Source organism: Mauremys reevesii, linkage group 5 (genome assembly GCF_016161935.1).
Source record: "Mauremys reevesii isolate NIE-2019 linkage group 5, ASM1616193v1, whole genome shotgun sequence".
NCBI lineage: Eukaryota > Metazoa > Chordata > Testudines > Geoemydidae > Mauremys > Mauremys reevesii.
This window is the reverse complement of record NC_052627.1, coordinates 131,608,990-131,633,133: the sequence shown is the minus strand read 5'-3', so window position 1 is coordinate 131,633,133 and position 24,144 is coordinate 131,608,990. Positions and strand designations below refer to the sequence as shown.

The 24,144-nt window shown below is 45.4% G+C and overlaps 2 long non-coding RNA genes across 2 annotated transcripts; both read left to right on the top strand.

The window, feature by feature from the left end:
• The first annotated feature begins 3,755 nt into the window (after nucleotides 1-3,755).
• Nucleotides 3,756-5,403, top strand: LOC120405994. Its single transcript, XR_005599032.1, has 4 exons — nucleotides 3,756-3,785; nucleotides 4,476-4,502; nucleotides 4,827-4,949; nucleotides 5,364-5,403. It is a non-coding gene; the product is annotated as an uncharacterized LOC120405994 (long non-coding RNA).
• A 2,096-nt stretch (nucleotides 5,404-7,499) lies between these two features.
• LOC120405997 lies at nucleotides 7,500-13,557 on the top strand. The gene is made up of 3 exons (XR_005599035.1): nucleotides 7,500-7,553; nucleotides 11,636-11,759; nucleotides 13,521-13,557. It is a non-coding gene; the product is annotated as an uncharacterized LOC120405997 (long non-coding RNA).
• The last annotated feature ends 10,587 nt before the right edge of the window (nucleotides 13,558-24,144 follow it).

Here is a 24,144-nt window from a genome sequence, read left to right as displayed (position 1 = left end):
GGGAGGGATAGCTCAGTGGTTTGAGCATGGCCTGCTAAACACAGGGTTGTGAGTTCAATCCTTGAGGGCCCCACTTAGGGGTCTGGGGCAAAAATTGGTCCTGCTAGTGAAGGCAGGGGGCTGGACTCAATGACCTTTCCAGGTCCCTTCTAGTTCTAGGAGATTGGTATATCTCTAATTATTACCTTGGATTCCCTGGATCTGATCTCTATATAATCAAAGGGTGTCATGTAAAGCCTTTACTGGATACCTGTGTCACATGGCTCATCATAAGCATTACACAGTGATTGGATGGATAATATATAAGGTGCTATGGTTCTATACTGAAATTGATGCTTTTAAGGTCTGTGAGTTCGGCTGGTCACCAGAAAGTGATAAACAAGTTTCTTTCAGGCAGGAGATGCTTATCTGCCTGTGAGTATTTATTCACAGTGGATGCTAATCAACAGAGGAAAATTCTAATCAAGTGATTGTGAAGTCTCCAGAGGAGATTTGATACAAGAAAAACAAGCAAACAATAGGGGGTACCCTGTTTTCAAATGAAGACAATGGATGCGTGGAACTATATCTGGAGGTCCAGAGGTATCCTTCATCTATTGGACGAACTGACAGCTCCTTGTCTTATGAATGGAGGATGATCTTTGGTCTGGGTGTTTCATGCTGGGAGAGAGATTTGGGGGAGCTATCCTTTGTGAGACAGGGGAATATTTGGTTATCTAAGTTCAAGCTCTAGAAGTGTGTTAGGATTTTATTTTTACGTAACCATTTGTTTACATTAATTTTACTTGCTGCTTCTCAACTCTCTGATCTTTGTCAATTGAACTCTGCTTGTTTTCACTATAAATGTATCTAAGTGTGTGAAATGGAGCGGTGATGCTGAGGTGAAACTGGTAAGGTGATGTGTAGCAAACCTATGAATTCTGTGAGTGTCCAGTGGAACAGGGGCTGGACATTGTGGGGCTGCAGAGAGGGCTCGGCGGTTGGACTGTACCGATTGCTTATCTGTAGAAGGAGAGTGGAACCTGGATGGGGTGAGAAGGGCGTGCTTGTGTTTCCTGTGGCTGGCTGAGTCAGGAGCTAACACCTGGCAGGCACAGAGAAGGCTTTCTCATGCTAAGGGCAGGGGTAGTGAGGTACCTCACAGCCAGGGGACCCTCAGGAGGTGGCAGAATGGGTTCATAGCACTTCAGAGAAGGTGCCTGGTCCTTCGTAGTCCAGGGCCCTTTGCTCAAAGTTTACTAGACCCATCCTCCATCCACTATAAAATCACTCCTCAATGGTCAGATTTCTTGGCTCCATCTCATTCTCTAATTCACTGTTCATCTGGATTTGAGGACTGAGAGGAATCATCACACAAAGGTTAAAGAACAACAGCAGAGGAAATCTGGGTTGTCGATGTTTATAGTTCTCAATAGGGAAATAACCTTCCCATGACACCTGAATATTGGAAAGTTTACAAGAGAGAACAAGGAAGAAAAAAACCACCAAACAAATAAACAAACAAACCCCCACACCAACCCCCAAATTCTTGCAATTAACCATCTGCTTTAACTCTCTTCTTTTACACTCAGTTCCTAAGAACATCTCTGGGGATGATAGACGACAGTGCCTGGAGCAGCCAGATAAGCCTTGAGTTGAACCAGCAGATGGCCAGCTATGCCAGCCCCTCCCTTGAGAAGGTTTGTTCTCTGTTAAGGCTTAGTTTCTAGTTAATTTTCCTTGAAATTCTGATTGGGGGGCTGCATAAGGCTTCTCTAAAGGCTTCATTACTTTATATTTTATTCTGCATATAAAATTTGTTTTTACTTGTTCCCTGCTCTCTTGCCCCCCTGCCCTTCCAATATTTGCTTGGACAGGCTGCTTGTCTGTGCTGCATTGTTGGTTCTCTGGCTGGGCTAGATGATGGGATGTTTCTGCAGTATGAGTGCTTGGACTTGGCTATCTTGTTCTTTCCTGAGTGTTGCTGAGCTGGGTCTGTACTGACTGGCACGTTCTGTTACTGGTATCTCAATGCCGGTCTCTTTCTTTCAGAGTTTCCTGTATAAGGCGCTAGGAACGTCCTTAGCAGTTTGCCAGGACCTGGTCCATATTAAATCACAGCTTCATCAATTTTTGACAGCAACAGATTATATGGAAGCCCCTGAGAGACAGGTGAGGACCCTGTCCCTCTCCCCGCTTTACCAAGTAACCCCTGAATGCTCCTTGTGGGGCTCAGCTCTGAGCTGGCCTGGGACAGATGCTATTTTGCTTCATATCCTCTTCGTTGCTGTTTCACTCAGCCCCCGCTGCCCACAGGTCTGACGCCTGACTGGCGCTTTACACTCCTTCAGCTGAAAGGAAGGGACTTGTGGGCTAGATCATAACCAGTATTTTTCTTGGGTGACAGGGAGTCATTTCCATCCTCGCACTCTCTGCTGAGAGCCACTTGGACCTCACCCTGAACGCACTTCAGGAGTTTGGGGCTGCAATGAGCAAGGTGAAGATTCCTGGGCTCATCAGCCGCCTGAAGGTAAAGGAGCCAGGGGCTTCTCTCCAACTTCCTCTCCCTCTATAGCAGGGGCAGCAGCCCCAGGGTAGTGTCTGCTCTGCTCAGCTCGCATTGTCCCCCAGTGTGTGCGTTCTACGTGACGCCTGCAGTTAAGCAGAGAGGAGCACACTCTGGAGCTGGGGTTCTCTCAAATGATTTTTATCATCTGATGTCTCATGGCTTGAGCGCCCCTCCCATGCACAATGTGTGGGAACTACCTCAGTCGCTTGCATGGAAAAGCATTTAAGGTATTTTTAGCGTTTTTTTAATCCCAGTTAGTAGCTGGAAATGAGGAGGTGTTGCAAGCAACATGTGGCCAACCAATCTGCTTTAGGTAGACCACCAGTGGGCTACGGATGACAATTATGGAACCTGTGATTTAGAGCAGTGGTTCTCAACCTGTCCAGATTAGTGTGCCCCTTTCAGGAGTCTGATTTGTCTTGTGTACCCCAAATTTCACCTCCCTTAAAAACTACTTGCTTACAAAATCAGGCATAAAATTATTAAAAAGTGTCATAGCACATTATTACTGAAAATTGCTTATTTTCTCATTTTTACCATATAATTATAAAATAAATCAACTGGAATATAAATATTGTACTTGCATTCTTTGTAGTCTGCTGTAAAACTAGGCAAATAGCTAGATGAGTTGATAAACCCCCTGGAAGACCTCTGCAGACCCTCAGGGGTACACAAGTAGCTCTGGCTGAAAACCACTGATCTAAAGGCTAGAGCAGGAGACTAGGCCTCTGGGCTTCCACTGCTGGCTCTGCCATTTACTCACTGTGCAGCCTTAGGCAAGACATTTAGCGCCTGATCTTGTACCCACCAGTGTCAATGACTAAGCTCCCGTGTACTTCACTGCTGTAGGTTCAGCATTTTAGGCTCTCTGTGTCAGAGTTACCTAGTGGGAATGATGGAGATACTAATATCTCCACGCCTCACAGTTATTATATTGCTTAAATACTTTTTGCAAGTGGTTTGAGATCTTTGGCTGAAAAGAGCTTTGCAAGTGCAAGCTGCTATTGCTGCTGTGAGGAATTCCTCGGTCAGCAGCAGATCAAATTCCAAAGCAAAGGCATCAGAAGAACTTTCTGATTGTCTAGGACTACCACCATGGGAGAAGAGGCCAGACTCGCAGCACCCTGATGCTGACCTACAGCAGCGTGGCTGTCCATGCTCCAAAGACCAGCTTCTCTCCCGAGTAGAGGCAGACATCACAAAGAACATCCTTCTCCATTACAGAGCCAGTTGTCAGGTAAGAGCTTTGCGTGATAAATGTCACATAACTCAAATTTAAACCTGTAATGGATGGAGCATGAGCTGTCACATGTTGTATCATTTTGTTGCTCTTCTTTGTATTCTCTCTAGTTTTCTATATTCTTCTGAAATTCTGTAGACCCCAGCTACACAGTAATTCAGATGCAGTGACACTCAGGCTATTCAGAATAACACTCTAACTCCCCTCATATGGATGTGTATCTAGCTCTATCTTTTGCTACCCAAGAGAGACTAGTGCTAGCCTGTATTTAGTTGATTTGCTCACTACTTCCCTTACCTCTTATCTGTCGTCTTGTTTGTCTGTGTGCTTTATTTCTGTTCCCCAGGTGCCTGACTGCTGGTCCTGACTCTCATCTCAATGCAACCTCTCCACGTCACTTTGCCATTCAGTACTGCCTTGTCTAACTGAGACTCTCACTTAGGCATTGCCAAAAACAGTTGAACCAAACTGAGATCTTCCAGTAGTTCACAAATGCAAATACTACAGAGGATGGCCCTGATATTGACCTCTGCAAAACACCCTCTCTGGATACCTTTCCTGCCTTTTGGAAGATTTAACAATAGTGATTTCTCTCTGCTCCATATTCACCAGCCAGGACATTTTGAGGATGTGTGTTATGTGGGACTATCTACATTGCTAATAGCTGTTTTGCGTTTCGTTTTTCAGGTGCTGGGCATCACTGTTGCGAACAAGGTACATTCTAAATAATCTGCCCTCAGCTCTTGCATTTTCTGTACACAAGTTGCTTGTTTAAATTGCACAGAGCTTGGTTTCCTTGCTACATCAAGCAGGAGTCCTGGCTGCTCTGGTGTAAGTAGGCCTGGATTTATTTGATGAACCTGGGTTTTCTCTTCTTCTGAGGTGGGTGCAGAGCCAGAGTCCACTACCTTCTGGGGTCTGGGGACACCTCTCTCCTCTCCGAGGCTAGATTTAATTCCTGATCTTTATCTTCTGGACTCTGGTTCTTCTCTCAGTTTCTCATCCACATCCTCTTGTTTCTCCTTCTGGATTATGTAGGACATGAACCTAAAATTAACCCTCATCCAGAATGTCATGGAGATTAGCTGTGCCATCTTGGAGACCAGAGACTCCCAAGAGTTCGAATTCTCATACAAACTGGAGCTCCTTGGCTACATGTTGGTGAGTGATTAGGAGCTTTGAGGACTGAAGTACAAGAGAGTTTGTTGTAATGTAATGAGACTGGTTTTCTGGGGAGATGATATTTTATCCATTGGCTGTGACTGTACTACTGCAGTCTCATGAGCTACCTGCATGGCACCCAGAATGCTGGGTCCACTCTGAGCTTAGCAGGGATGCTGACATATATTGTGGGCTGTAACTGGAAGGAATGGCTTGTGTCTTGTGAGTTCTCTTTCTGTCCTCTGTATAGCCTGCAGATGGCCCTACGGCCCATTTCTGAGGCAGAGAGCCTGCTGGGCACGGTGTCTGTTTATTCCAGGTCTGGCATATGGCCCTGTTTCAGGGTGTGAGAGGAAGGCCTCTCTGCCTTTCAAATCCATTTCCCATTTTGATGTCCCCATTCATGCATTTCAGGACTTCATTAAAACGGAACCACTGGATTCCCTGACATCTCAGTTCGCTACCAGGCAGTTCTTGCCATTGGACATCTGAGGTAGGCTATTTTCTGCCATATTTCCTGGCACTGTGATGCCTTCTTATTTGTTAATTCATGAAAGTCAGGTTGGGAGCAGTCTAATGCCTGCAGGGTTTGGCTCACCAGGGCCGCCCGGGGGGAGCAAATGGGGCAATTTTCCCCAGGTCCCGGGCCCTGCAGGGCCCCCACGAGTTTGTTCAGGGCCCCTGGGTGGGGTCCTTCACTCCGGGGCCCTGGAAAATTCTCACGGGGCCCAGTCTTGGCAGCAATTCGGCGGCGGGGAACTTCGCCCGGGACCCACCGCCGAAGTGCTGGGCCTTCGGCGGCAATTCCCCGTCGCCGAAGACCCCAGGCCCCCTGAATCCTCTGGGTGGCCCTGTGGCTCACATGCTGCTCACCAGCAGGACTTCAGTTCTTAAGGATTTGAATGTGTCCATTTGGGGGTTTGTGCTCGAAAGACACAAGATTGGAGGTTGTGGGGCATGCAGTACAATGGAGCAGAGTTCAGATTGGGAGGGAGGTGTCTGGCTAGCTGGCAGGGGGGAGGAAGCTTGTGGGTTTCTCTAAAAGGAGATTTGAAGTTTTAGCTTTACTTCTAGAGGAGCCAATACTTAATAGAGGTGCAAAGTGAAGGGTTGTTTGCACTTGGGGTTCTAGATTGGGACAATCTCTAGTCATTGGACCCATTTCTTTTACTTGGAGGTGGTACTGAGTCTAATACATGACTTTTCTCTCTATCTTTCTTCTGCCAGCAAGCTCAAACCATCTCTGACCATGGAGGAAAACCGTGAGCTCCTTGGTCAGTGCTTCAAAAGTTTATTTCCCCTTCCTACCTTGGAGAAGATGAAAGAGGAAGACGGGACAGCAAAGGATGCTCTTCATATACAAGTACGTGACAACAATTCTCCTCCGGCACCATCCACTGTATTTCTGCCCAGCAGGCACTGGGTGATGGCAGTCACACATGGCCTCCCTGGCAAGGTTATGGTTAGCTTTCCCCAGCCCACACACACAAATGATCTGTGCTGAGCCTCACTCCTTCTTTTCTGGTTTCAGTCACTCTACGTGAGGTCCATGGAAGCCCTTGGCAAGCTAGTGGAGACTTTGCTGGAGGAAGAACCAACCGCAGACTGGTTCCAGAAAATGTTTGATGTGAGTAGACCATTGAACCGTGGTGGAGATTGTTTCTTGTGTTACAGCAGGGAAGAGTCAGAGATTTAGGGGGTCAAGCTTCAGTTGTGGAGGAATTTTCCACAATGGAGTGAATTTTAGGGAGAAAGCACCCAATTCTTCCTGGGATAAGCGGGCATGTGCCCCACTGAAATCCACGGAAGCTAGGCCATTTTATGCCAGGGCTGGATTGGGACCAAGTTCTTACAATGTTGTTGACACTACTTGGAGCGGCAAGAAAATCACCACTGCAGTAGCCAAATCGAAGAGAACCAGTTGAAACTGATCACTTCTTCTAAGAGGAATTCATGAATATTGAGTTAAGCCCTGTGTATGGAAACTCATTCAGAGGAAACTTCCTGTTCCTCAGACATGAACAGAATATTGTGAAGGGCTGAGGGTGGGAGTTTGATGCACGTTCAGTATAAAAATGAAGTTATAAAAGGAGCTGGGCTGGGGACTTCTCTGCTCTTATTCAAATTAATAAAAGAAATGCTCCTCTCTGTCATTTTGCCAATCAATGTGGGAGAAGTTGCCCAGGAAACAGACCACAGCAGCAGACATCAAACAGCATGCAATGTGCTAGACAGCTCCCATCAGACAGTCTACAGCAGACATCACATACACGGGCCCAGATTCATCTCTCATGTAACTCCTTTGGCTTCAATCACCAGAGGTGAATCTGGCCCCTGGGACTTGTATATCTAAGGGGCTCTTCCATTAGACATGTGATTCCTTTGCTACATGGAGGTCAGATGCTTTGGAGAGGATTTTAGTGACAATTAAACCTGTTTAAGAGGAACTTTTGGGAGGATTTTCTGGTACTAACTCTGTCCATTCCCCTGCTCTACCAACAGCTCCTCAGGACATGGTTCAGTTCAGGAAGGAGTGGGAGAGAGCAGGCCTTGCAGGCCAGCACCCAGCTGCTGACTGCCTATCGAGAGAGAGTTCATAGCACAGTGAGTATAGCCGTACTCTTCCTTGAGCTGACTTCCCTGCTTACGTCAGATCTGACACTCAACGCAAATGCATGAAAAACTCTTCCAGGACAGCAGCTGGGATCTCAAGGTGACTAACATCCCTCTGCTTCCGTGAGTGAAGGTTTACACAACAATGCTGTGAGCACACTGCGGGCAGACTGCAAGAAGTAGAGGAGACAACTGCCAAACTGATGGCTTATTCTATCATTAGATTCACCAAGTCAACAACAAAGAGCTTCCACCTAGTTAACAAGATGCCAAACACGGTCCCCTTTTGGCATTCCAGACCTTGGCTCCCATCTAAACATCCCTGTCTTGGAAGAGGTGGGAGGGAGAGCTCAGTGGTTTGAGCAGTGGCCTGCTAAACCCCAGGTTGTGAGTTCAATACTTGAGGGCCATTTAGGGAACTGGGGTAAAAATCTGTCTGAGGATTGGTCCTGCTTTGAGCCAGGGTTGGACTAGATACCTCCTGAGGTCCTTTCCAACCCTGATATTCTATGTCTAATATAGTGAGGGTTACTGGAAACCTGATTCACCATATGTGGGGTTCACTGATCATAAAGGCCCAGATGCTTATCCCCAGGTCAATGTGAATCTCAGGTCTTCCCCAAATATCACGCTGTCAGCCAATCCTTAACTAAATCTAAGATTTATTGTTAAAAGAAAGAAGAGTTACAAATGGTTAAAAGATCAATATCCAGACAAGTGACTTTCCATGTTCATAGTTCAGGATCACAACAGTGATGGAATAAACTGCTGGTTTGTAAAAGTCTCTCTGGAATCATCCCAACAGATCAGAATCCAAAGGCAGCTTAGATGTAAAGTCTGTTAGTTTTTCCAGGCATTTTCCAGGTTCTTCCAAATGATTATTTGGAAGATCTCTGTCTATAGCTTACACTGTCCCTGTTCAACATTTAAGCAGTCTAGAGATGATAGGATCAGGCCCGAGCCTTCTCTTTTATAGCTATTCTACCAGGCTGACAAGCCTACCTCACAGAAATTGTCACAGAAGGCCCTTCCCCCAATGCGGATGGCCTGTTGTACTTTGCTTTGAAGATAATCTTCTATTTCCTGTGCATACCCAGTAAACTAGTTACATTCATTCACATAAGGTAATTAGCCGTTCTTCCATTATAACACAGATAGTTAAGCTGAAGATAATGTAGAAATGATTGGTTTCCTGAAGTGTCTTACATCTTTGATTTTAAGGCTAACTGAACACCTTGCACACATAATTAAGGCAATTAAGCCATGAAAGGAATTAGCATCTACAAGCTAATTTAGTTACATTGTGAAACTTCTAACCAGGTATAGATAACCACAGACAAATACACTTAGCATCTATTGTTCATTTTTGAATGAGTTGATGATTGCTAGTCTAATACATCTCTTTGAAATTCACATGCACGTGAATTGTCTTGACACAGTAGAAGTGCCTCTTGTTAAGTTATTATGGGTCATACACAGGTTGACTGGTCTGCCAGTGTCACAAATGCATTCTTGGTTCTTAGGCTCCCAGGATGCTAAAGCTGAATTTCTATGTAATCAGCTAAGAACATAAACCATAAGAGTGGCTATCCTGGATCCCCCAGAAGAATGGTTCATCTACCCAGTATCCTGTCTTCTGACAGTGGTGGGTGCCAGATGCATCAGAGGGAATGAACAGAACAAGGCAATTGTCAAGTGAACCATCCCCTGTTGGACAGTCCCAGCCCCGGCATCTGGCAGTCAGAGGTTTAGAGACATCCAGATCATAGAGTTGCATCCCTGACCATGTTAGCTAGTAGCCAGAGATGGACCTATCCTCCGTGAACTCATCTCATTCTTTTTTGAACCCAGTTATACTTTTGGCCTTCACAACCTCTCCGTGGCAATGAGTTCCACAGGTTGACTGCATTGTGTGAAGAAATGCTTCCTTTTTTTTGTTTTAAATCTGCTTCCTATTAATTTCATTGGGTGACCCCTTGTTCCTGTGATATGTGAAGGACTAAATAACACTTCCTTATTGACTTTCTCTACACCAATCATGATTTGATAGATCTCTATCATAGTCCCTCTTAGTCGTCTCTTTTCCTAGCTGAAAAGTCCCTGTCTTTTTAATCTCTCCTTATATGAGAAGTTGTCCCATATGCCTAATAATTTTTATTACTCTTCTCTGTATTTCTTCCAGTTCTAAAATATCTTTTTTGAGGTGAGATGAGCAAAACTGCATGCAGTATTCAAGGTGTGGGGGTACTGTAGATTTCTATAGCGGCATAATGATATTTACTATACTGCCTTATTATCGATCCGCTTCCTAATGGTTCCTAACATGTTGTTAGCGTTTTTGACGGCATGTGGAGCAGATGCTTTCAGAGAACTGTACACAATGACTCTGAGGTCTCTTCTTTGAGTGATAACAGCTAATTTAGACCCCATCCGTTTGTATGTACAATTGGGATTATATTTTCCAATGTGCGTTACCCAGTTCAGTACAGGAATCAGAGGCACAATGTTACCAGACGTGCCCGTTACTTGGGGGCGGCTAATTATTTTGGTTTACTCTTCTGTGGGGGATGGGTGGGGTGGGGCGGTTCTGTAATTTTATTAATGTGCTGCTTATGTCACTTGTGTGTTCTACTCCTTCCTTCTACAAGTCCCCTCCCAATGGAGCTCTCCTGCAGGACCTAGGTTCCCCAGGGCTAATAACTAGAACTAGATGAACATGCGCACACACTAGCAGAGCAAGTCAATCAGCACTCCCCAGCTGATCCCCCTCATATGTCCCTGTGTTCAGTGGGCTGGGTTAAGCAGCAGTTTCAAGCTGGTACCCTCATGCGCCCCTGGTCTCAACAGGCTGGGTTCAGCAGCACTTTCCACTGCTCCCCGCACCCACTTATGTGCCCCAAGTTTAACACATTCCTATCACACTTTCACATTACAGTTGTACTGGTAGTAACCCATTTGATGAGCAAACCCCACAGTATTTTGGGGCACTACAGGGATCTTTAGCTTAGGTACAAGAAGTGTTGCTGCAGAGTAAATGGGGGAAGCTAAAAACAAAAAAATCTCAAATTGATAGAGAGAGAGAGAAGCAACCACGTGACCCATAACAGTTATTGATTGAATCATAGTGATAACCACACCAGGAGGGCTAAACAAACATAGCAGCTACATTTTAAAGGTTAATACCTGAGGTAGGAAAGAAAACAGAGAGAGAGAGATGGATCTCACCCACTCCATGAGGCTTGAACTGGTCGGGGTTCCCAGGTGATGGTGGTAGCTCAGGGTCCTGAGTGCTGGAGACAGGCAGAGCCCCCAGCACGATCAGTCAGGAGGTGGAATCCCAGTGGAACTGATGCAGAGTTTGGGTCTATACATCAGAACCCTTTCTTGGGCATAGGTAGGGGAGTTTGTAGAGAAAATACAGTGGTTGAAGGGAGAACACTAGATTTGTTTATGGGTAAACTGATGGCTCAAGGGTTTTCTTTAGGCTAGTCAATAGGAGCTGATCATTCTTGGCTATGGGTGTTGTTTTCTTCCGGGGAGCTCACAAGGCAACTAGGCTGCTTCAGTATTTTGGGATATGAGTCAAAGATTTATTACTAGAATTGGTCTGATAATTGCTGAGCTGAGTGTGTGCAGGCGTAGGTTCATTAGCATCTGGAGCAGGGATTCCCATGATTCAATGCGTCCCTGCTTTCTGGTCCCAGAGTTCAGTGCGGTTCTCTGTTCTTCATTCTTTATGCTAATCCTATTCCATCTTTCATGCAGTTGAGGCATGTGAGTTGTCTCTGTTCTTCATTCTGTATGCAAATGGAGATGTCTTAATCTTGTCACCCTTGTCAGGAGGCGTCTAGGTATGTCTCCCCAAACCCTTCATTGTTCTCTGCAAGCCTTTTCTCTGATCGGTTTTGGTTCAAACAGAGATGGGAATTGGGGGTGTCCTTCATGAGTCACACAATCTAGATACTGTGCCCTGGTTCCCCAAAAACACAGAGCTGACTGGTATCAACAATAAAGATGGCAAGTGAAGTCCAGTACAGCTGGAGAACGTTCATTCTTCATTCTTTTTTAATTAGACTCAGGAAACTTTTCATCAGTTTGGATCTCTGATTGGAGCAATAGCACCATACAGCTGTGATTCACTGGCCTCGTCTCGTCAGTGGGTGTTTGACTGTATCAGCTGCCTTCTCTGTATACAAGGTGAGAGACCATTAGCAGGTATAAGTAATTCTTCCTCATTAGCAGGTATAAGTAATTCTTCACCTTCTTTCACTGTTGTAATGTCCATTTTTGCCTCTCTAGTTCTTTCTGTCCTGTCTGTTGGCACTTAGATAACAGAGTGGTGGGCATCTTGTAAATAGCTCATTAGAAGAGACGATTATGATGTGTAAAGTGTGGCACACTTCTGGGAACTGTACAAATAATAAATGGTCTGCACCAGGTAGATAACTGCTCAGTTCCTTAGAGCTTCTCTACACAGGGACACTAAGGAGAGTTAATCCAAATGAACGAAAGGTGTAAATTTTAAAGTGTCATTAAACACGTGTGGATGCTCTGATTCTGAATGAAAATGGCCCTTCTTAATTTTAGTGAATTACATGAATTAAACTAACCTGAAAAAGGCCCTTTAATTCTAAATAAGTGTGTCCCCAGAGGTGTTTAATGAAGTTTAACTAATGCAGTTTGAAAATGAATTTGGATTAGCTTTCTTGACTATCTCCATGTAGACAAGCCCTTGGTACTAAACATTTTCATTCTCTTTACCCTGCCACTGGCTGTATTGGAGGGTTTCCTGGACTAATTCTTTAAACAAAAGTTCTTGCAGCAGCCCTCTGTCATGAGCATTCAAAGCTATTGGAGTAAGTGTAGGCCATTTTCCCATTTGTGAAAGAGTGGGACAGGGTAGGCAATCTATGGCACAGTGAAGACGGCACGTGAGCTGATTTTCAGTGGCACTCACACTGCCCAGGTTCTGGCCACCAGTCCGGGGGGCTCCGCATTTTAATTTAATTTTAAATGAAGCTTCTGAAACATTTTTAAAGCCTTATTTACTTTACATATAACAATAGTTTAGTTATATATTATAGACTTATAGAAAGAGACCTTCTCAAAACATTAAATTATCTTACTGGCACGCGAAACCTTAAATTCGAGTGAATAAATGAAGACTCGGCACAGCACTTCTGAAAAGTTGCCGACCCCTGGCGTAGGATATTCTTTTCACCTAATGGTTAGATGTAAAGGGATAGATCTTGGTTATTATTTAAGGCCATTTCCAATTAGGGTGACCAGACAGCCAATGTGAAACTCATGCAGGACTGGGGTGGGGGATAATATGAGCCTATATAAGAGAGAAACCCCAAAATCGGGACTGTCCCTATAAAATTGGGACATCTGGTCATCCTATTTCTAATTATTATTAATCAGTCCTAAAAAACAGTGTTGGTGATTCAGAAACAGAACAAGGGACTCCAGTCTTTGAGTGTACAACATAGAAATCCCAGCATTGTTTAGAAGTGACGGATGAGCCTGGGTTTCCTGCCGAAGGTTTGTCAGCCCATCTCTTTTACAACGAGAGTTTGGTGGAGGATTCACTTCTACATTGGAACCCCTCACATCTACCTCCATGAGTTGTACTTGAATGTGAGATTAGATGTAAATAGTGAGAGCAGAGAGGCTACTGAAACCAGACACCCCCAAGCTGCTCCAAGCTGAATACGGTGCTTGTTCAATCCTGTATCAGTCACAATAACATACCACTACTGTTAACTTTCAGACATTTAGGGTGTAATCCCGACTCCATTATAGTCAACAGGAGTTTTGCCGTTGACTTTGATGGGGCCAAGATTTTACACTATGCTGATAACAGCCTAGCACATGGATCCTCCTGTATGAATATCCATGCAGTAGAGGTTCAGTTTCATTAGTCGTTACAGTACTTTTTCCTTTTCTCCACTCCAGGCCAGCCCATGAACCTGGGGTCAGCGGAAGGAGCTGAGATGTCTCCGTGAAGAACTAACAGCTGCTCCGGACCCCGAGGCTCTGTTTCAGGCATCTTCAAAATGGCCAGGGTAACTGACTCAAAAACATGCGGATGTTCTAGTGACCAGACACCCTGCATTTTACATTTACGCTTTCATGATGCCTTTCCGTACTTGGGCGAGCTGTGGGCGAGGGCATTCGTTGCTAGTAACCAGCAAGATGCTTTTCATAGATGTGTGCTATGAATGCCATGTAAAATCCAGATTCCACAGAATGTTGCACGCCCATGAAAATGCACACGCATGAATCGCACACATGTACCTATCCAGCTATCCATGAGAAAAAACTGTATTATTGGAACATCAAGCTGAGAACCCATCCAGTCTTCATTCTGTCACCTTGTGGGTTTGCCTTAGCCTATATTTGTGTGCATGCCTCTCTTGACTTCATTGTATATGTTGTAAAAAGATGCAGTGTATCTAAGAGAATACAAACTGGAAACTTACCTCCTGCATATTCAGTACAATGTTGTGCTAACTGTGCAACAGAAGCTTTGCCTCGAACCTGATCTCATTAGTGTAGAATACAAAAATGTAGTATATAGACTATGGAGAATTTTAATCCCAAATGGCTAAAGCTGGACACGAGGCTAATTAACAAATTGTTAATTAATCAGAAGGGTAGCCATGTTAGTCTGGATCTGTAAAAGCAGCAAAGAGTCCTGTGGCACCTTATAGACTAGCAGGCGTATTGGAGCACGAGCTTTCGTGGGTGAATACCCACTTCGTCGGATACAATTTGCTGATGCATAGATATTTTCCATAGAGCTATTAGGCCTCCATTTTTACAAGTGCTGGAGCCAAACATCATTGCAGTCTCTCCTGTTTTGATTTGTTCCCAGGTTGTTGGTGAGTACTTTCCCCAGAACAGGCCACAGCCTTTGTGAGGCCACAGTGGAAAGTATGCTGTCTGCCAGCCCCACCTGTGCCACGGCAGCTGGACTGTGGATGAAGGTTATACTGAAGGAGTGTGGAGATGCCATGTGATAAGGTAAAACGGGAAACTGGAGAGGTTTTCTGCCTAAACTCGAGGCTTTTAGATCTTTGCCCTCATGTGTAATGAACAAAAATCTTGCTGTTTCTCCCCCTCGGACATAGAGTCCATTCCATCTCTGTTCCCACCCTAAACTAGGCAATGGCAGAATCAATAGCAATAGACAGAGAGAATCCAAGGGAAAAGGAAGGTGGTTGGTTATTTATTTGTCTGGCTTGTTGCCACAGTATTCAGCCAAGAAAGGCTTGAAAAAACAGACTCTGTGGAAAAGACAAGAAGACAGAATGACCGGCACTTGGAGGCATCCAGTTCTTAGGAGGCCTATGTCTAAGGGCTACCTGGATAAAAATAGCCCTGTAGTCATTCCCAGGGAGTCTGGAGCCTGGGCTCTGAGACCCACCCTCTTGCCAGGTTTCAGAGCCTGGGCTCCAGCCCGAGCAGGAACAGCTACACTTTTAGCCACATAGTGCAAGCCCCTCAGGCCCAGGTTGACCTGAGCTCTGAAACTCACTGCTGTGGGATTTTTTGGTATGTAGACGTACCCTTTGGAATAGAAGGAGGGAGGAGAAAACTATAGTGTCTTTGGGATCCACTATTTATATACCTTATTCTGTAGCCCAGTGCATTAGGGCTAGATGAAAGGAGCACTCCACAAATCTTCTATCAAGGCTGGTGAAAGACCTCAGGACAGGAACCCTCGCAGCAGAACTGCCACGTTTGCACAGTGTTTTAAAGATGTGAAGGGCTAGGAATGAATATGAGAGGTCGTCACCTGTTCATAGTCCCAGGCATTTGCACACTGTGTTTAAAGCACTTGCATATTTTGTGCTTGTGGTTGTTTATGAACTGTGCATCCTTCAGAGGCAAATGGTTGCATTTGGCTGCTTAAATCACACCTGCAAAATCTGGGCAGGCAAAGCCTTCTTTTGTGCATGCCAGCTGGTTTATTTAATGCATGGCTGGGCACCACCACATTAAATTACCTGGTATGTACAGAAGCCCGCTCAGGGGCGGCTCAGGCCCCAGCACACAAGCGTGCTTGGGGCGGCGCCTTTGCGAGGCGCTCTGCCAGTCACCTGCGGGAGGTCCACGGGCCATGGGACCCGGCAACCGGCAGGCGCCCCGCTGCATGCCATCGTGCTTGGGGTGGTGAAATGGCTAGAGCCGCCCTGACCCTGCTATAATGCGCCCGTAATAATGCGGTCGGCTATAACCACGATTGTAAGGTGGCTCCGGCCGCCCCAGGCCAAAAAAAAGCAGCTGGAGCGCTGCGGAAGTACAAGAGAGAGAGAGAGAGAGAGGCTTATCAGTTATCAGTGCTGGAATCTAAGACCATAAGAACGGCCATACTGGGTCAGACCAAAGGTCCATCTAGCCCAGTGTCCTGTCTTCCGACAGTGGCCAGTGCCACATGTCCTAGAGGAATGAACAGAACAGGTAACTGTCAAATGATCCATCCCCTGTTGCCCAGTCCCAGCTTCTGGCAAACAGAGGGTAGGGACACCCTTTGTGAAGGGAACTAGGATGGCCATGAATATTCGTTCTCATAATTGTATGTCCAGTTAGTAGAAATGTGGCTTTTCTTTCATCCACTTGCCTTCCAAACCCTGGATCTTTGGGAGCCACATGCTCAGGATTCCATATTTACTGGGAAGTGTGAAAACAGGAACTGAGATTGGCGCTCTGTGTCCTGTCCTTCGGAAGTCTAGTATTAATGGTTAGGCTGCAGTAAGACTAGGTCACTTAACCTAGTTCTGTAACTGGAAACTCAATATTTAAACAGGAGGAGCGTTAAAGGAGGACAGTGCTCCTAACTTTCTCCTCATAGGCAAGGAGAAAAGTTGGTCTTTACTTAAATAGGACGCATTCAGTCTGAGCCACAAAAGTGTCCAGGGGTCACATGTAACTTCTGTTAAATTGCAGTTACACCAGTGAGCTGTGGAGATCTCTGGGGGGAGACCCCTTGCTTGCCACTCAGGTCCTACAGGTCCTAATAGAAAAAATAAAGACGTCAACAAGCCAAGAAGAAAGCATCACCTCAGAGACTGAAACTGACAGGCATTTGGCAGCTGCTGAACCTCTCTCAGTAAGTTAGATGACAGACACGCCTTTCAGGCTTTCCTCTGCCCTGTGACAATCCTGCTGATGGAAAGCTAGAAGTGTGGTAGAATATTGCTGTGTGGGCACTTCTCCTCTGATGTACTGTTTCCCTGAGTCCAGCTCTGCTGTCTGTGGAACAAATACGCAGTTTTAGAGTATGTGGCTGATTTACTTAATAACATCTGGCAATTAGAGAGTCTTTGAACCAGGTTGCTCACAGTGCTTTGCAAATATTCCTTAGGACTCACAACATGCCTTGGTAGGTCATACACATTTTTACAGATGTGGGAAACTGAGCCATGAGTTATGGGAGTTGCTTGCAGTCATTCAAGTTACCGGCAGAAGTGAAAATTCAGTACAGCAGACATCAGAAGGGGAGAGAGGGTGTGATGGTGTTGGGAGATCTCCTCATTTTTTACCATGCTCTCCTTTCAGGCAACATGTGCCATCTCTGAGGTGGTGTCAGCACAGCAGTCGAGCAAAGCTGTGCAGGAGCTGCTCCCAGAGTTGTTTCCTGTTCTCCTGCAGCAGGTCAGCCGAACCTCAGGACAAAAGATGCCTTTGCCAAGGATAAGCAGCTGGAGCCTATTCCAAAAAGACCAACAACATACTGAGGGCAACCCTTGCCGGTAATTAGAAGGAAGGGAGGGAAACAAAGAATTCCAATAGAGTTGTGTGACACTCCCCAGGAATTTCCAGGGTTATGAGGCACCTTACCATTGCCTGCCCTTAGAGTGAGGAAATCTTGTCTGTGTCTGCTGTGGGTCAGTTCCCTAAAATGACCAGGCTCTGGCAAAACAAGCACTGCCATCCAGGCCTCCTCAGACCCCAGTCTCTTTGTACAGGTTAGTGATAGGCACACACCAACCCCCGAGTCTTCTGACCGTTCCGTATAGTGTCCAGACCTTTATCCACTGAACACCCACAGAATTACCGGGCGTGCTGTTCCCTATGGAACAGTACACACCAGTTTACTTCTTATACTTTAGACTCTGTACTTTATACTTTATTACTTATACTCTATAGTGCAAAACACACAGCACTTAGATATATTTATAGTGCAAACAAGAACAGAGATGGTCAAAGAACAGAATTTCCAGTGACAGTGAGTAAGAATGCAAGCAAAAAATGGTTACATGTCAAATGAAATCATAACATGGTCCTAGAGACTAAACTTAACCAACAGGTTAACCTCCTGTCTAAAGATGTTTCTCACCCAACGTTCTCAACCAAGCCTGATAGTGACCCCGCTGTCCGTCTCGCTGTCCATCTACTTCCTAAGTGAAAGATGCCAGGGTGTCTTCTTTGTCCCCCAAATATACTAGAGCAAACCTTTGAGGTGTACCCCAAAATTGGGTCCCCACTCCCTGTCTCCTTCCTGTTACTTTTCTTTCTTTGAAGTTCTCACAGTCCTGAACTGAATGTGAACCCTACATGCTTAATTTACATGTAAACAAACAGATGGAGAAACATTTCTTGCCTTAAAGAAAACCATTTTTTCACCTTTCCTGGTGACTAGTCCCTAGACACAGATCATAAGAATGTAATTTTCAATGCATAGACATGGCTCTTTACACAGCATCTGTAGATGTGTTTCACAATGATATTGGTGACATGAGCTTTTATTTGAGACTCATATGGCAATCTTTTAGTGATCTTTTAGCCCCTTAAACCACTGACTCACTCTGGGAATGTCCGCCTCTGCAAATTCCTCTGTAATTTTAACTGCGGGGTCCAGATTAACTGGCTGGTGCCACGTAACCTATACTCAGGTATGCTCAGGGTGACTCTGAAGAAACTTCCAGAATCATGCAGTCCATGATCTCCCCCACAGTTTGAGTATGTGGCCTTACCAGTAAGTGGTCCAATCTTTCAATTTCTATGCAAATGCACAGAGGCCTAATCCCTCAATCCATCTTTGAACTCTCCATTTCTGGCAGTACTTTTCTGTGGACAGGCCCCACCTCGTCCAGCATGGCTGCCTTAATCACGTCCTAATCTCTTGCCCGCTAATCACTAAGAGCCATATATGTGCTTCCCCGGTTAAATGGGGTGTCAGTCGAAAGGCCCACATTGTTCTGTCCTTGTGAGGTCTCACCGCTGCTCCTTTAAGAGTAACCAAAACCAGATCAGGGTTGTTCGCAGGTCCCATTTTACAGAGTCTGATCTCCTGTGCCTGGTTTCCATTTCCTGTCACAGGACTTGCCAGACTTTGGAGGAGTTGTTGCCAGACCTGGGCTTGTTCCTGTATAAATTCCTGAAGGCTCTTTTGCTGTTAAACCTACCAGGCAAGCAAAGGCTGTTTTTCTGCCTGGTGGGATTGTTAGAAGGTCTGTGGGGTCTTCTACACCAGCAGTTCTCAACCGGGCCGGTTTAGGGGTCCGCCAAGCAGGGCTGGCAGTAGACTAGCTGGGGCTTAGGGCAGAAAGCTGAATCTCTGAGCCCAGCCAGGCTGGAGCCCTGAGGCCCAGCACCTGCACTAAAGCCCCAGCCCCTGCACCCTGTGGAGTTAAAATCTAGAGCCAGGAGCCCCAAACTCTGATGCCTGGCAGGGCAGAGGCCTGGGAGTGGGCCATGGAGTATTTATAGCTTGTTGAGGTGAGAGGAGGCTCAGAAACAGAAAGGTTGAGAACCCCTGTTCTAGACTTCTCCTTGCTGCTTCACCACCCATTTCAGTGTGTTCCCTCCATCACCTGGACTGCCAGACCTCTATCCCGGCTTCTCCAGCAGGCTCTCTATTTGCATAGATAACAGGAAATCCCTGATGAGCCCCAGCTGTGACAGAGAGGGTGTTGCACCCCCACATCTTCTACAAACACAGACCACGTTGAGACTTTCTTGCTTGTAAACACCAACGTGAAGTCTATTTAATCCCCCTACCAATACATAGCACCTTTATCTTGTATCTCAACTTTCTAAACTCTTCTCCAAAATGGGGGGAAGGTGTTTCCACTCAGAGAGCTCACTTTGTCAGGCTCTCCCAGCTTTTTGTCTTTCTGTTTCTCTTTGGGTGACCAGACAGCAAGTGTGAAAAATCAGGACAGGGGGTGGGTGGTAATAGGCACCTGTATAAGAAAAAGCCCCAAATATCGGGCTATCTGGTCACCCAAGTTTCTTTCTCTGTCTGTTCCCCTCAAAGGGCTCCTGCCCATGTCCTTTTCTACAGTTTCCCTGTTAATGGAATGATTGGTTCCATGACTCACTAGCCCCAATCTGACCTCGTAATCAGCTACACCTCTGTCCAATTAGGCTTTCTGTAAGGAACTGAATTAGTACTAATAGTGACCAGAGTGCTGACTCAAGTGCATACCCTCAGCACTCTGTCACCTCATATCTGGAGATACAACCCCAAAATATCCACTAATGATCACCACATTCTATGCCCCCCAGTTTTTGGGTCCTGATCGTGTATCTTTTTTATATCCTTGTACTCTGCTAGTATCCATACTCCTTGCAGAAAGTGAAAAATGACTGCAAAATTTTGTCCCTAGCAAAACTAGTTATATGAGATGTATTAGACAGAAACATACCTCCTGGCATCAAGTCCTTCCAGGGACACTGGTGTCCAGGATATTGCCAGTGGATGAACTGTCGATGAACAGCAGACCTGACAAGTAACCTGGGCTTCCTGACTCTGTTCAGGCTGCACCTTCCTACCGATTGCTGCAGTTCTGTGCCTCTCTTTCCCCAGGTTTTCTGTCCAAGCGTTAGAATCTGTGCTTTCCAAAGCTAGGAATGAGAGACTGGTGAGAGTGCTTGGGACGCAGAAAACATGGATTCTGCTTGAAAACCCCCAGACTCACCATGAGGGAGTGTGTCTGCTGGTGAGGTAAGAGATCTAAGAGGCATGATTTTATCCTTGGGAATCAGTAGCAAATAGAGCGGCTGAGAGGGAACCTCCAGTTTATAGCTTTGTGGGGGGTGCCCTGGGTGGAAACACACAGCTCCCACCCATAGATATCAGAACTGTCTGCTCAGAGCAGCGGAGTTTTTGAAGTGTGCAATCGACCCCATAAGTGGTTTTTTGCCTTCCAGTGGTCTGCTAAGATTTGGACTAATAACCCTTGAGATCATCCAGAGCCTCCTCCCCTGGGTGAATTCCCCAATGGAAAACTTCCGAATCACCGGCACAGCTTTCCTTGCCCAGGTAAGACACAGGGCTCCGAAGAGCAGTTTCACCATTAGACCACTGTCTGTTTGCCTTTCTTTTAAGGAGTTGTACAGTTCAGTTCATAGGAGTAACTGTCATTTTAGATAGTAGACTGGTTCCCCCTTTATATGGAAACCTGACAAGGAACTTCATTCTACCTTTCGGAGTCATTCTCTCGCTGATATTTGTATTGCTGTCATTGCCTATACTAGCTACACAACCACAGGTGCTGGCTGAGAGAGATACAGACAGAGTTTGAAGTACTGGACCTCTTCTGCCAAGTCCCAGTGCTGATACTAACCAACAGCTCCTGGTTTTGGTTTCACTCAGCAGATCTTCGGAATGAACCTAGTGTCCTAATACTATAAAACAAGCAACATACAAATACATTCACATCTGTCTTAGGTTCTCATGACTATTGTATCTGAGTACCTCAAAACTCATTATGTATGTATGTATCCCCACAACACTCCTGGGAGGTAGGGAAGCACTATTATTCCTATTTTACAGGCAGGAGCTGATGCACAGAAGGGCTAAGTGATTTGCCAAGGTCACCCAGGAAGTCTTTGAGGAGCAGGAATTTGAACCTGGGTCTCCTAAGTCCTAGACAAGTGTGTTAACTGCTGGACCATCCTCCTTTCTACAGCCCTCTTCTAACATCTGCATCATATTTCCACTTATGCTAAGTAACTATCTTAGGGGCTCATCTGGTTCTAAGGAAAACAATCGATCTGTGTCTGGGATGGGCTGTTCCTGGGCTTTGAGGCTCCTTACAAGAGGCCCCATGGTCCTACTGCCCCCTGCCCCAGGAAAAGAGCCACAAATCTGGGTCTGTCTAGAGAGGCCTCATGAGAGCAGCCAATCGGAGCCCATCAGGCTCAGCTAAAAGGAGCTGCAGGGCCTTAGCAGGTCAGTTCCTGCCAGGAACTGGAGGGGCAAGAAATTCCAGGGATTGCCAGAGTTTGATTCTGGCAGCATTTGCTTAAGTTGGGTTTGCAGGAAGAGAGTCCTTAAGAACTTGAACCTTGAGGTGAGGGTGAAGCTAAAAGTGGCTGGTAGGAAAAAGCAACAATGAACTGAAATCAAGCGGTGCCTAACTACTGTTTACAGGGTCCATGGTTTTGAACTCAGAGTTATGGGCAGGCCTTGGATCCCCTACCACTTACAGTGGCATAAGCCCCAGGAAGGGGACAATGCTTACGGAGAGCTTGAACAAAGAGCAGAATTTCAAGGACCCAGAGTTGGGGCTGGAGACCCTAGTGAGGGCAATGGGACTGTTCTTGACTAGCCCAGAAGGGGTTCATTTGGACTTTGGGACTTAGCCAGAGGCCTGAGCCACAGAAGACTCACTGAGGTCAGCTGGCAGGGTGCACCAGGGGTGAGAAAGGACTGTGGTACCAGACCTGGCCACTAAGGGGCTCTCAAGAGGTGAGTGGATCCCTATTATAGTGCCCAAAAGGAAAGCTGCATGTTTTCAAGACATTTCTCATTTGTGTGGAATGATAAAGTTAGTGTGTTATGTGCCACGTATCAGAGGGTAGCCATATTAGTCTGTATCCACAAGACTGTGGCTATAGGAGGACTCCTTGTTGTTTTTAGTGTATTCTATGCCGGCTCAAATTCTATTCCCAATCTTAAGGATCATATTGGTGCTAATGGACATGTTGATTTTATTTCAGCTAATGACTGATCCCATGCTCAGGGAGAAGAAGTTGCTTAAGAGTGTCTTGCGCATCTTGGAAGAAAGGTCACAGGATAGGAACAGCATTGTCCGTCAGATGGCTGTAAGAGGCCTGGGAAATATAGTCGATGGGGCGCCTGTGAAGGTATGAGAGAATACTGAATAGGATGCAACATAAGTAGAGAATCCAAGGGAAATAATTGCTCAGAGTTTACAGAGGTTGCACACAATGCACTAGGCCAAATTCTGCTCTCTCCCATACCCTAGTCACCTTTTTTGCAGTCAATACAGAGCAAGCTGGATCCTTTGGTAAACTGGGCATAAGCAAACAATGTGCACTTTAATGTAACCATATGTAAATGTATACATCTAGGAACAAAAAATGCAGGCCATACTTACTTGTGGGGAGTCTCTTTCCCAGTGAACAATGATGCTGAGAAAAAACTTGAGCCATGGCAGATAATCAGTTGAACATAAGCTCCCAATGCAAAGTTGTGGCCAAAAGGATTGAAATGATCCTTGGAGGCATAAATAGAGGAATCTTGAAGAAGAGTAAAGAAGTTATTTTCCCTCTGAATATGGCACTCATGTGAGTGCTGCTGGAATGCTGTGTCCAGATCAGATGTCCACAATTCAAGAAGGATGCTGATAAATTAGAGAGGATTCAGAGAAGAGTCACAAGAACTATCAAAGGATTGGAAAATATACCTTTAGTGATAGACTCAAGGAGCTCAATCTATTTAGCTTTACAAAGAGAAGGTTAAGGAGTGACTTGAGGACAGTCTATAACTACTCACATGGGGAACAAATTTTGATAATGGGTTCTTCACATTAGCAAACAATGGTATAACAAGATTCAATGGAGAAAAAGGAAGCTAGATTAATTCAGACTGGTAATAAGGCGTACATTTTTAATAGTAATTTTAATTAATCATTGGAACAATTTACCAAAAGTTGTTGTGGTGGATTTTCGGTCACTAGCAATTTTAAAATCAAGATTGGATGTTTTTCTAAAAGATGTACTCTAGTTCAGAGACTATTTCGGAGAAGTTCTATGTTATGCAGGAGGTCAGACCGGATAATCACAATGAACCCTTTTGGCCTTGGAATCTAAGTAACTAGAAATCTAATAATAGGATTATGCACGTGTATTATGTTACCGAGTTTGGCTCATTGTAGTTAGCACCTGGTCTGAAATATAGCTATAGATCTCAGGAGGAGAGAGGGTTGATGAAATTCCCACAGCTTCATAACTGCTAAAGAAAAGTTCTTAGAAGTGTGATCAGTGATAAGTTTTCTTTAATGTCGTATGTTTGTACAGGTGAAAAAATACAAGAAGTTTCTTCTGGACATACTGATCGGGGCCTTACATGACGTTTTCAGTTCTGAAGTGATTGGTGAGAGCATGAAAGCACTGGCCAAAGTCCTGAAGGAGCTGAAAGAGAAGGACATTGGTTCTTCCTTCAAAGACCTCACCGAACAGATCCGGGCCTACTTTGACGATGTATGTGAACAGAACTCTCCAACCCCAGTTCAACCGATCTTGATTAGACTCGATTTACGATGTGTGATGTGGACTCCCTGGGCATTGCTCATGTCAGAGTGCAGAGATTTTAGGC